This window comes from Dioscorea cayenensis, chromosome 6 (genome assembly GCF_009730915.1).
Source record: "Dioscorea cayenensis subsp. rotundata cultivar TDr96_F1 chromosome 6, TDr96_F1_v2_PseudoChromosome.rev07_lg8_w22 25.fasta, whole genome shotgun sequence".
Lineage (NCBI taxonomy): Eukaryota > Viridiplantae > Streptophyta > Magnoliopsida > Dioscoreales > Dioscoreaceae > Dioscorea > Dioscorea cayenensis.
In genome coordinates this window covers 741,825-752,006 of record NC_052476.1, presented here as the reverse complement: position 1 = coordinate 752,006, position 10,182 = coordinate 741,825, and positions in this window count along the sequence as shown.

The window sequence follows — 10,182 nt, the reverse complement described above, 5'->3', positions numbered from 1 at the left end:
GGGTCAATAATTAAATATAAAAATATTATAATAATTAATAATAAGCAAATATAATATTAAATCCATAATTATATTATAAAAATCGCTTTCAAATTTGATATTTAAATTGATAAATGACCTTTATATACGTAGAGTTTTCTAATTTTGGTCATTTATTTTTTACATTTTTTTAAATATTTATAAATTTAATATATTAATATATAATTATCAAACTTCTCTCGATGTTATTTATTTATTTATTTGTTTATTGGTTGATTTTTGTTAAGATAAATAGTAAATTTAATTCACTAATTCTTATATCTCGCTTCAGCTTTTTTTATTTTTTTGTTTTTAAATTTTTCTTATATTTTTTATTTAATTAGAATACTTTTAATTTTTATATTTTTTTATAATAAAAATTACACTCATTTATTGTTTTTATTTTTCTTAATAAATTAAATTTTTAGAAAGTATTTACATAATACATTAATATATTTTTATTTTTTTAAATGTTAATTTTTGTTGGTATATATATATATATATATATATATATTGTAATTCTATTTATTGATTATAAATTATAAATTAATATTAATAAATATACACGATTTTTGTGGTTTTTAATGAAAAAAATAATCATAAATTATTAAATATTGCAAAAAATTAAACATCTATGACTAATCGACTCGTGCGGGTCAACCGGCTCTCGATTGAACCGCCCTGGTCACTCGGTTAACACCCGGGTTTTTAATACCCGGTCATCGAGATACTCCTGTCGGCACATGGCTCGGTTCCCGTTTTTCTATTGAACTGCCGGGCCGGTCCGGTCAAACAACATTGGTCTTAACTAACAATTATGTGCGAATGTAAGTATGCTCTCTTATAAATAATTGCTCGTTTGTTAGGGTCAAAAATTATAACTCACTGTTAGGTCAAAAGCTAAATATAATTTTCAGAAAATGAAAAAGACAAATTTTATTGATTATTTTTGGATACCATCTTAATGGTAAATTTATTAATTAATTAATCTATTTGTTATAGTTATTAAATTTTATTAAGTGGCATATTTACTAGATAAATATGTTGAATGATAAACTAATTAAGAATGTTTTGGTGTTTCATGTTATAACACTTATTTCAAAAGAATAGAAAAAAACATTGTTGATATAATAAGTTTTTTAAACTAAAACACAATCCAACAACATGCAAAGAACACATGTGAGTGTGATTCATTAAATTATATCATTTGATTATTTTAAAAACTACCATTGGTTGCAAAACAACACAAGTTCAATTATTCAACAGAACTTTTTATATATTATTTTTATTTGAGGAATGTACAAGAAATCACATGATGATGCTTTTGAGATATAAATTAATAAAGGAAAGGTGATTGTTTTTAAGAAGGTGATTGGTAAATTACTAAACTTTGTTTTTTAATTTAATTTAATTTATTTTTAAATTGATCACAAACGGTGATCAATCTTTTACTTACAGTTCAAGGGAATAATTATAAAAATAAAAATGTTTCAGTAATGTGGGATTCCCGATACAATTTGAAGGAAAAGAGAAAACAAATTTCTTGTAGTTAAAAAGTTAAATAATCTAAAAATAATAAGACTTAGACTAGCACGCAACCTCAAAGCAAACCAATTTCACATTAATAAGGGTCTGCTTTGGGTCGCAAAAATAAAAATATAAGCATAATTTTTATTACGTAGGAAGTCATAGTGATTATTACGTAAATTATAAAGATATTTTATTCCCTATAGAACGAGTGTTTTGGTTACCAAAAATAAAAATTACGAGATCGACCGATCGCAGCAACTGCACCACTATCGGGACCCGTGGCCAGCCATCTGAGGTCGGCCCGGAGCATAGGTGGATCAGCCGGTGTCACGGGAGCTAAGTCGGCGAACCACCGCTGGATCGCCGGTCAGTCCCCGGAGGCCCGGTGGGACCGATGGTTGGATCGGTGACCGCTGTCTGAAGCTTCTACGGACCACCCGGTGGATCGCCGACAGATGTCACCGGAGGCCCAGCTTAGCGTAGAGTCGAAGCCACCCGGTGGATTGGTGGGTCATGCTTTGGATCAAAAGAGAGAGACTTTTCATAATAAAAATATTCCACTAAGAGTGGAATATTTTTTTATACTATAATACCTATATTACGCCATAATTTTTATACTCTAAAATAAGACTCAAACAAATTAATACTAAGATAATTATCGGAAAATATTAAATTATGAGATATCATACTGATTATGCCTACATTCCCGACTTTTATCCAAACAAAGTCTCTAAATGTGAAATCCATGTGATCAACATCATATTCTCCAAACTTTGTTTTTATGATTATGTTAATGATGTCATGGAGAATTAGTATGAAGTCCATTACTAATAGACTGAGTCGAATTCATATGAAGTCCATTACACAAGTGCCTATGGTGTTTATTTTTTGCTTCTAATCATTATCATCATCCTTAATGATGATCATCTACTATATGCGGCTGTGTAAACAAACAGTCCGGCAAAGACATCGGCGAGTTTTAAAAATGGCTTGGCTCTAATGCTTTGACAATATCCTTCATATCTGGCTTTGTTTTTTTGACTCCTACGCGAGCATTGGTATGCTAGTTCAACAATCTATATATTGAGCCTCTTTGAGTTAGTTTTTGCCTATCCATATATACTAGGGTCCATCATTTTGGTCTAGTTTTTTTAACTTACATTACTATTAGCCTTACCCAATTCACAAGGTCTCGTGGAGGATGATTCTTATTTACTGTTTTTTTTTTTTTTTAAAGAAGATCTAATAATAGTCAACCATTGGATAGCCCAATGGTATGACATCAAAGTGTAAGGGGGAGGTCATGGGTTCAAATATCTCCCCCAACAGTATTGTTCTCCGTACTGTTCATACATTGTTCACCCGTGATTTCTATACTATTCTCATACTGTACATCCGGGTTCCAGTACTGTTTATTATTGTTTATATTTATAAAAAATGACGCTTGTCGTCTATTATTTAAAAAAACAAAAAAAAATCTAATAATACTATTCCATTACTACACACGTCCACCTTTGCAAATGCAGTGAGATACATGGTATTGGGGTGACATGGAAAAGCATCTTATTGTGACTGTTTCAACAAGACCTTGAGTGAAGTTCATGAAATTTAAGAAAATAACTTTTCTAAGAAAGCATATATTTTTTTAGTAGTGGAGGAATGATTTGTTTTGAAAAACCATTAGGCAACATCATGAATTCTATTTTTATAATAGTTCATAATATGATTAATGATATTATCGGTATAAATAATCTTATTTCTAATTTTTTAAGACTGTGTTATAGGTGATTTTTCACTTATAAAAATTGTTGAATATAATCAATGAAATAATTAATTTGGCAAGATTGATGATTGTAGATTTGATTTTTCTAATTGATTGATCGATCGATATTCTCTTTAACTTTCAAAAATAGAATATAGGGTTGAGTTTATGTTATTAGATTATGGAATATATAATGATTTTATGTTTTTTTTTATAAAAATTGATAAACCATGTGCATTAATAATTAAAAATATACAAGGTTTCATTAGTGGTGAAAAAGACGCAAAAACTGATTAAAGCAAAAACCACAAACAACAAAACAAAAAGAAAGAAGAGGTCACTCAGACCCCTTCAAAGAGGACAAGAACAAAAGACTATGTTATTAGAAATTTAGAATTTGCTTTTGTTTGGAAGAAGTAGGAAGTAGGCTTTTGAGGAAGAATGAAACAAAGTGTCTTTTGTTTCAGCATTCATTGTCTTATCTCTCGGCAATGTTGTTATTTGCCGCTTTTGTATGTTGATTCAATCATACATAAAAATCAACAGGCACATATGTTTCTAGCTTTCATTCTTCTTCTGATGTATCATTTCTTCATTCATTTAACACGGCTGAGATTTTATTTATTTTTGGGAAAGAGGAGCAGGGGCAAAACCCATTAAAGACCCGAAAGATGCCACGATGTTCTCAAATGGAATAAAACGTGATGGGCATCAGACTTTACATCGCATGAACCACCCATACATAATCACTATTCACAACTCCCGTAATGCGCCTCACCAGAATCGAACTCTCACCACTCGGTGAAACTCTATCGACGATCCGTATGCAATCGTAAATCCCAAAGATCGCTTTGTGCTGTGATTTTTATTTATTTGCCCCCCATTGACTTGTTTCACTAATCTGGTTCTTCCACTCTTGTTTCTGAAGCAACAAAAATCAATAAAAAAACATTTCAACTGGCAAACAGAGTGAGGTGTGAAGTATTTAGTCAGGTTTTACTTGCCATTATAAAGGGAAAAAGCCGGCAATTGGTGTGGCTGCATGAATGCATCTTTGAAGAGCATCGACTGAGCTGCCTTGATCTCCGCCTTAACTCGCTTGACGCCTCTCTTCACTGCCAAGAAGATGCACCTCATCCTTCTCTCTATCTTCGAGCTCAGCTTATGATTTCCTAGTCTCACCACCAGCTTTTTCCTTCGCCGGCGAAGGTGGTGTGACCGTGATGAAAACAACGGTGGCCGGCCTTCTTCTTCGGCCATTTCTTGATGATGTTTTTGGATCTACAATGTAGAGATATCATTTATAGACCATGAGTCATCAGCCAACAAGCCATTCTTTAGATGCTCTTCATCAAAACATTGATTGAACTTAAAAATCCATTCTTGTATTATTCAGATGCCAGATTTGATCATTTTGTGATTTGTTTTTGGCTGTCTGATCTTTTGTTTTATTTTCTGTGTTCTTTTGTTTATATGTTTTCTGAACACAAATGAACAATTTTCTGCATTTAGTTTATTGTTTAAGATGCAACGTAACATGTATTAACTTTATCAAAAAGTTTCACATTCTTAAAAATTTATTCAACTTCATGAGTTCACACACACATATGTTAATCTTTATTATTTGTAACTTAATTACAATTAAGACTTTTTGTTTTCAATATTCAAACATGCATGATCTACCCAAATTAGTATATTTTTGTATTTAAAAATTTTTCAAATCCATGTCATCCCATAAGTCATTACAAATGAATATGGAAATAATAAACTAGTTTGAAATGGTTTAATTATAATTTTGAAAATTAAATAATTCGGCTGAACTAATCCAAAGGGAATGTTTTAATATAGTTCAATATGTTTTGGTAACACTGTTTTAACTTTTTAACTAACAATGATGTGGTCAATGTAGGTTTATTGTCTTAAAAATTATTGCTCCTTTGTTAGGTCAAAATTTTATTAAGTGATATATTTACTAGATGCATATATTGGATATTAAATAAATTAAGAATATAAAATTCCTTCTTCTTTTTTTTTTTTGGTTTGTCAAGCTATAAAATTTATTCCAAAATTAACATAATATTTTAAAATACTCTTTTAAACTAAAAGGCAATCTAACAATATGCACAGAAGAACACATGTGAATGTTATTCATTAAATTATATCATTTGATAATTTAAAAAAAAAAACTCTATTGGTTGAAAAACAAACAACACAAGTCCAAATTATTTTTATAATATTTTTCCAACAGAACTTTTTATATTATTTTTATTTATTATTATTTATTTATTTGAGGAATGTACAAAAGATCACATGATGATGCTTTGAGACATATAGATTAATAAAGGGGAGGATGATTAATTAATTACCAAACTTTTGATTTATTTATTTTGTAAATTATCACAGAATGTGATCAATCTTTTACTTACAGTTCAAGAGAGTAATTATAAATTAAAAATAAAAAAATTTGTTTCAGAGATGTGGGAATCCCAATACAATTTGAAGGAAAAAGTGACAATAAATGATCAAAAGAAAAATCTCAAAAGCAAACCAATTTCAAAGTTACACATATCAATGCCATTAGTTGTTATTCCAATGTCCTTAACTATATTATTATATCAATATAACAAATATTAATTTTTCCATAATAAAATGTAAAAACATTATATATATATATATATATATATATATACAGATGGAAAAGAGATTAGAAGGAAAATGAATCTTTTGACCAATGTACGTATATGATCTTGAATCTATTCGAGAGACTAGATCCAAATTTTATTGGTTTAATTACCTAAACTAAATTATGTTAAAAATGGCATCAGTTCCTTTTTAATTGATATTTTTATATTATTATTTAATAATATCTTATTTAAGATTTGATTTGGTATTTTTACTGTTGATTTATTAGTATATCTTTATCATAACTGTAATATATATAACACACTGCAGTAAAACAACTAGTATTTCATTTTCTTTACTCACTCAAAAGTAAATGATTTAGCATTAAAAAAAACAAATGATTTAATTCGTGGCTTGCCAATATATTTTAAAAAAACAAAAATTATGAATAAATCAGTAGTTTATCCATTTTATTTAAAAAAATAATAATAAATTAAAAGAGCAGCTCTTCACTGAAATAATTATACAAACATTATATAAATGAAAGAATTTCCCTAAATTCCGGTGGATTAAAGTTTCAACATAAAAAATTAAACTGCAAGAGAAGAAAGCTAAAACAATTAAACCATGGAGAAACACAATATATAAACATTTTTATTTAAAAAAACAACATAATATAAACATTATATTAGATCAAGATTCCTGCATTGCATTCTGGTGATAGAGACACAGACAAAAGCTTATCAATATGAAATTAATTAAAAGCGTCCACAGATCATTTAAGCAAGAGAAATATTCCATTAGATCAAGATTCCTACATTCCATAAGAAATATTCCTTTTTTTTTTTTCTTCATTACTTTTTTTTATAATTAAGCATTAAAATGATAGAACATAAAAATGATAGTGAGCTAAACAATAAAACCAACAATAAAAAATAAATAAATAAAACCCAAATATAACATTGGATAAAAACCCCTATTCTACTGATGTACATGATAACAAAAAAAAAAACAAAAATTAACATTTTAATTTTATTATTATTTATTTATTTATTTATTTATCTACATATGTGTGGATAAGCACAAACCAAACCACCTCTGCAACATATGATACATCACAAAACAAACAATGCTCTCCTTCTCAACATCACAGAAATAATTTACACTCACTAATCATTCATTCATTGACATGAATAATAATAATAATAATAATAATAATAATAATAATAACTTTACCTCTGCAACACATGGTACAACACACAAACAAACAACCTCTTCATCTCAACCTCTCAAGATATAATTCACAACACTAACCATTCATTCTCTAACTAGCCATTTATTCATCAACAATAATAATAATAACTTTATTATATAATATATATATAAATATATATATTATTAATTATCTGATATAGAGTTCAGGAGCAGTTGAAGAAGACATTGTGAGAGAAATAGGCATGATAGGCATAGCAAAATAAGTCTCCATCATCAGCCTTGCTTGCACTGCATCCATGCTTGCATTCCCTTGTGCTAACTCTTTCAACATCCTTGAATACATTTTACTTAGTTTTTTTATCACTCTCTCATACTTTGACACTAAATACCTGAACTTTATTCGCTTCAACACTCCAAACATAATCCTTCCACCTCTTCGCCACCAAGCTCGTCTCTTTCCCAGTTGCACCGTTGCCGTTCTTCTCTTCCTCCCTGAGATGCTTCTCAACCTATGCATCCATGGCCGGCGTGGTTCCCGGATCAACCTATGCTTCTCCCCTTCTTCTTCTTCTTCTTCTCTTGTCCCCATTTTTGCTCTTCTTGTTGTTGTTTTTGTTTTAGATCTCTGGCTGTTTACTTAGAAAGGTTTGTTTCTTTAAAAGATGGTGGTATTAGTTCTGATGCTCGCTGGAACACGTTAGTATAGAGTGGGATTGGATTTTTTTGTTAATAATACCCTATTTGGTCGTCTCTTCATTTCTACTCTTTCTTTGGTTGAGATCTCCTTTCAAAAATGCTTTCACGCCGTCCTCTACTTTCAAAAATGCTGCGTTATAACTTTAAAAATACGCTCATTTAAATTAAATAGATATAAAGTAGAGGACCTGATATGCAGATTTTTAACTAAATAGACGTTTTCAAAAGTAGAGGGACTCAATCTAACGTTTTTGAGAGGAGGAGCAAAGGGAAGAGGAAGAAGATACAGTGATTATTTTCGATGATTATACTATATTATTTTTCTTTAGTGTCCATTTTTGTTGTTTTTAATAAAAATAAAAAAATAAAAATTTTTAAAAAAACCTTTCTATTCACTGTAGTTGAGGATAAGGACTCAACTGTGCGCTTCCAATTATATGATCCTGACTAAATTAATTGATGATGGATTTACAGTCCACGTCATTTAGTAAATCAATGCACGTTCATAATCAATAGTTAGATTTTAATCCAACTGTCTTTTAAATATAGAGAATTTTTTTAATTTAGTGAACACTATTGACATAAATAATAATATTATGTTTATAAATAATAATATAATAAAAAAAAGATATTTATTATTGTATTTTAATCTAAACTGTCATTAAACACAACACATTGTTTTCAATCCAGCACGAGATTTAGGCATTGTTCATTTATCCGGTTTTTCTTATCTCTTTCTAACTCATATTTTTTATCACTTGCAGGCGTATGTATGTCTATCGTTAACATATTACTTTTTTTAAAATATATATAATATTATAGCATGAATTTGTAACAATTTTTACCAAATCAGTTACTAACGAGGATTGTGACGTATGTCTCATTAAGAAAGATGGGAAATTAATTAAAATTTCAATTTTTAATTAAAGAAAAATAAAAGTGAATACTTTATTTATTTTAAAGTATTTATTAGAAGATTATTTGTTTGAGTTTTTACTTGTGGATGATAAATTTTGGGGGAATATTTTAAGAGAGTGGAGTGTGTGCGAGTGAGTGGAACTGGAAGAGTGGGGACAAAGTACAACTCTAGAGTTGACTTTATTGCATGGGAGGAATCTTTTCTTGTACGGCTAAGATCGTGCCAAATGGCACTCTACCATTGGTTTGGTCCCACTGCGTGGAGATTGAGTTCACGGCAACGTGGCGAAGATCTAGAGGTTTATTTGCTAACGTCCAAACCATAGCCTGTTTCGAGATTGGTTTGGTATTATTGGACAACTTCCAATAAAAATTCTTATTTTTATTTTATTTTATTTTTTAAAACAAACTAAATAAGGTGGATTAGTGCTAGAATTTAGGTGATCACCAATTATTAAATTATATATATATATATATATATATATATATGAATGTAAACATATTAAAGTATTTCATACAAAATCCTATGGTTTAGATCCAATCTAACAAAATTAATGTCATCTACTCCATGTAGTAGTGTAGATATTGTAACAAATATTTGTTTTAATTAATGATGTGAAATTATTAATCATCTTTGAAGTAACAAAATTTGGTTTATTGAAACAAGTTAAAGAGAAGGAAAAAAAAAGAATTGATAAAAATAATAGCTTATTAATTAATATTGTTAAAACATCACAATAATCAATAAACAACCAATATAACAACATATATTTCTTGATTGTTTATACTTTGTGAACTAAAATTCAATTGTTTTGAGGGGAAAAAGTGCGAACATGTTGAGATAAATATTCAATTAGATTGGCATCACAATCAATTTTTAGTTAATGACAAAAGACAAGCACATAGTGATTTCAATTATATCATCCATGACATCCTTCCATTCTTAAATGAATAATACTTCAATAAAGGGTTGGAGTCAATAAAGGGCCGGTTGCTTGTCTCCTTGATAATTATCAAAAAGAGGTTAATTAGATCATTTTCATTATTATAAATTGATATTTAAACTTTTGTGATACCTCCACTAAAACCCTAGTTGAGATCATGTAATGATACCTTATTGTCAATGTACACGGCATGTGCGCGAGTGCGCTATATATATATATATATATGCATAAGTAAGATAAAGTGAGATGTATAGTAATTGATCGAGTAAAATCACACTCTTTAATTATTGTTGTTAATACTATTTAGCAACTCATCTCTCCCTATCTTTTTCTTTCTTAACATCTCTTTAATTTTTTATACTCTGGGTATAATCTTGTGAACGTTACAGAAATGTCTGCTATATATATATAATAAAATAAATTAATGCATGAAAATTTTCTCAAATTTTGGTTTTAAACATACCAATGAGAGGGTTT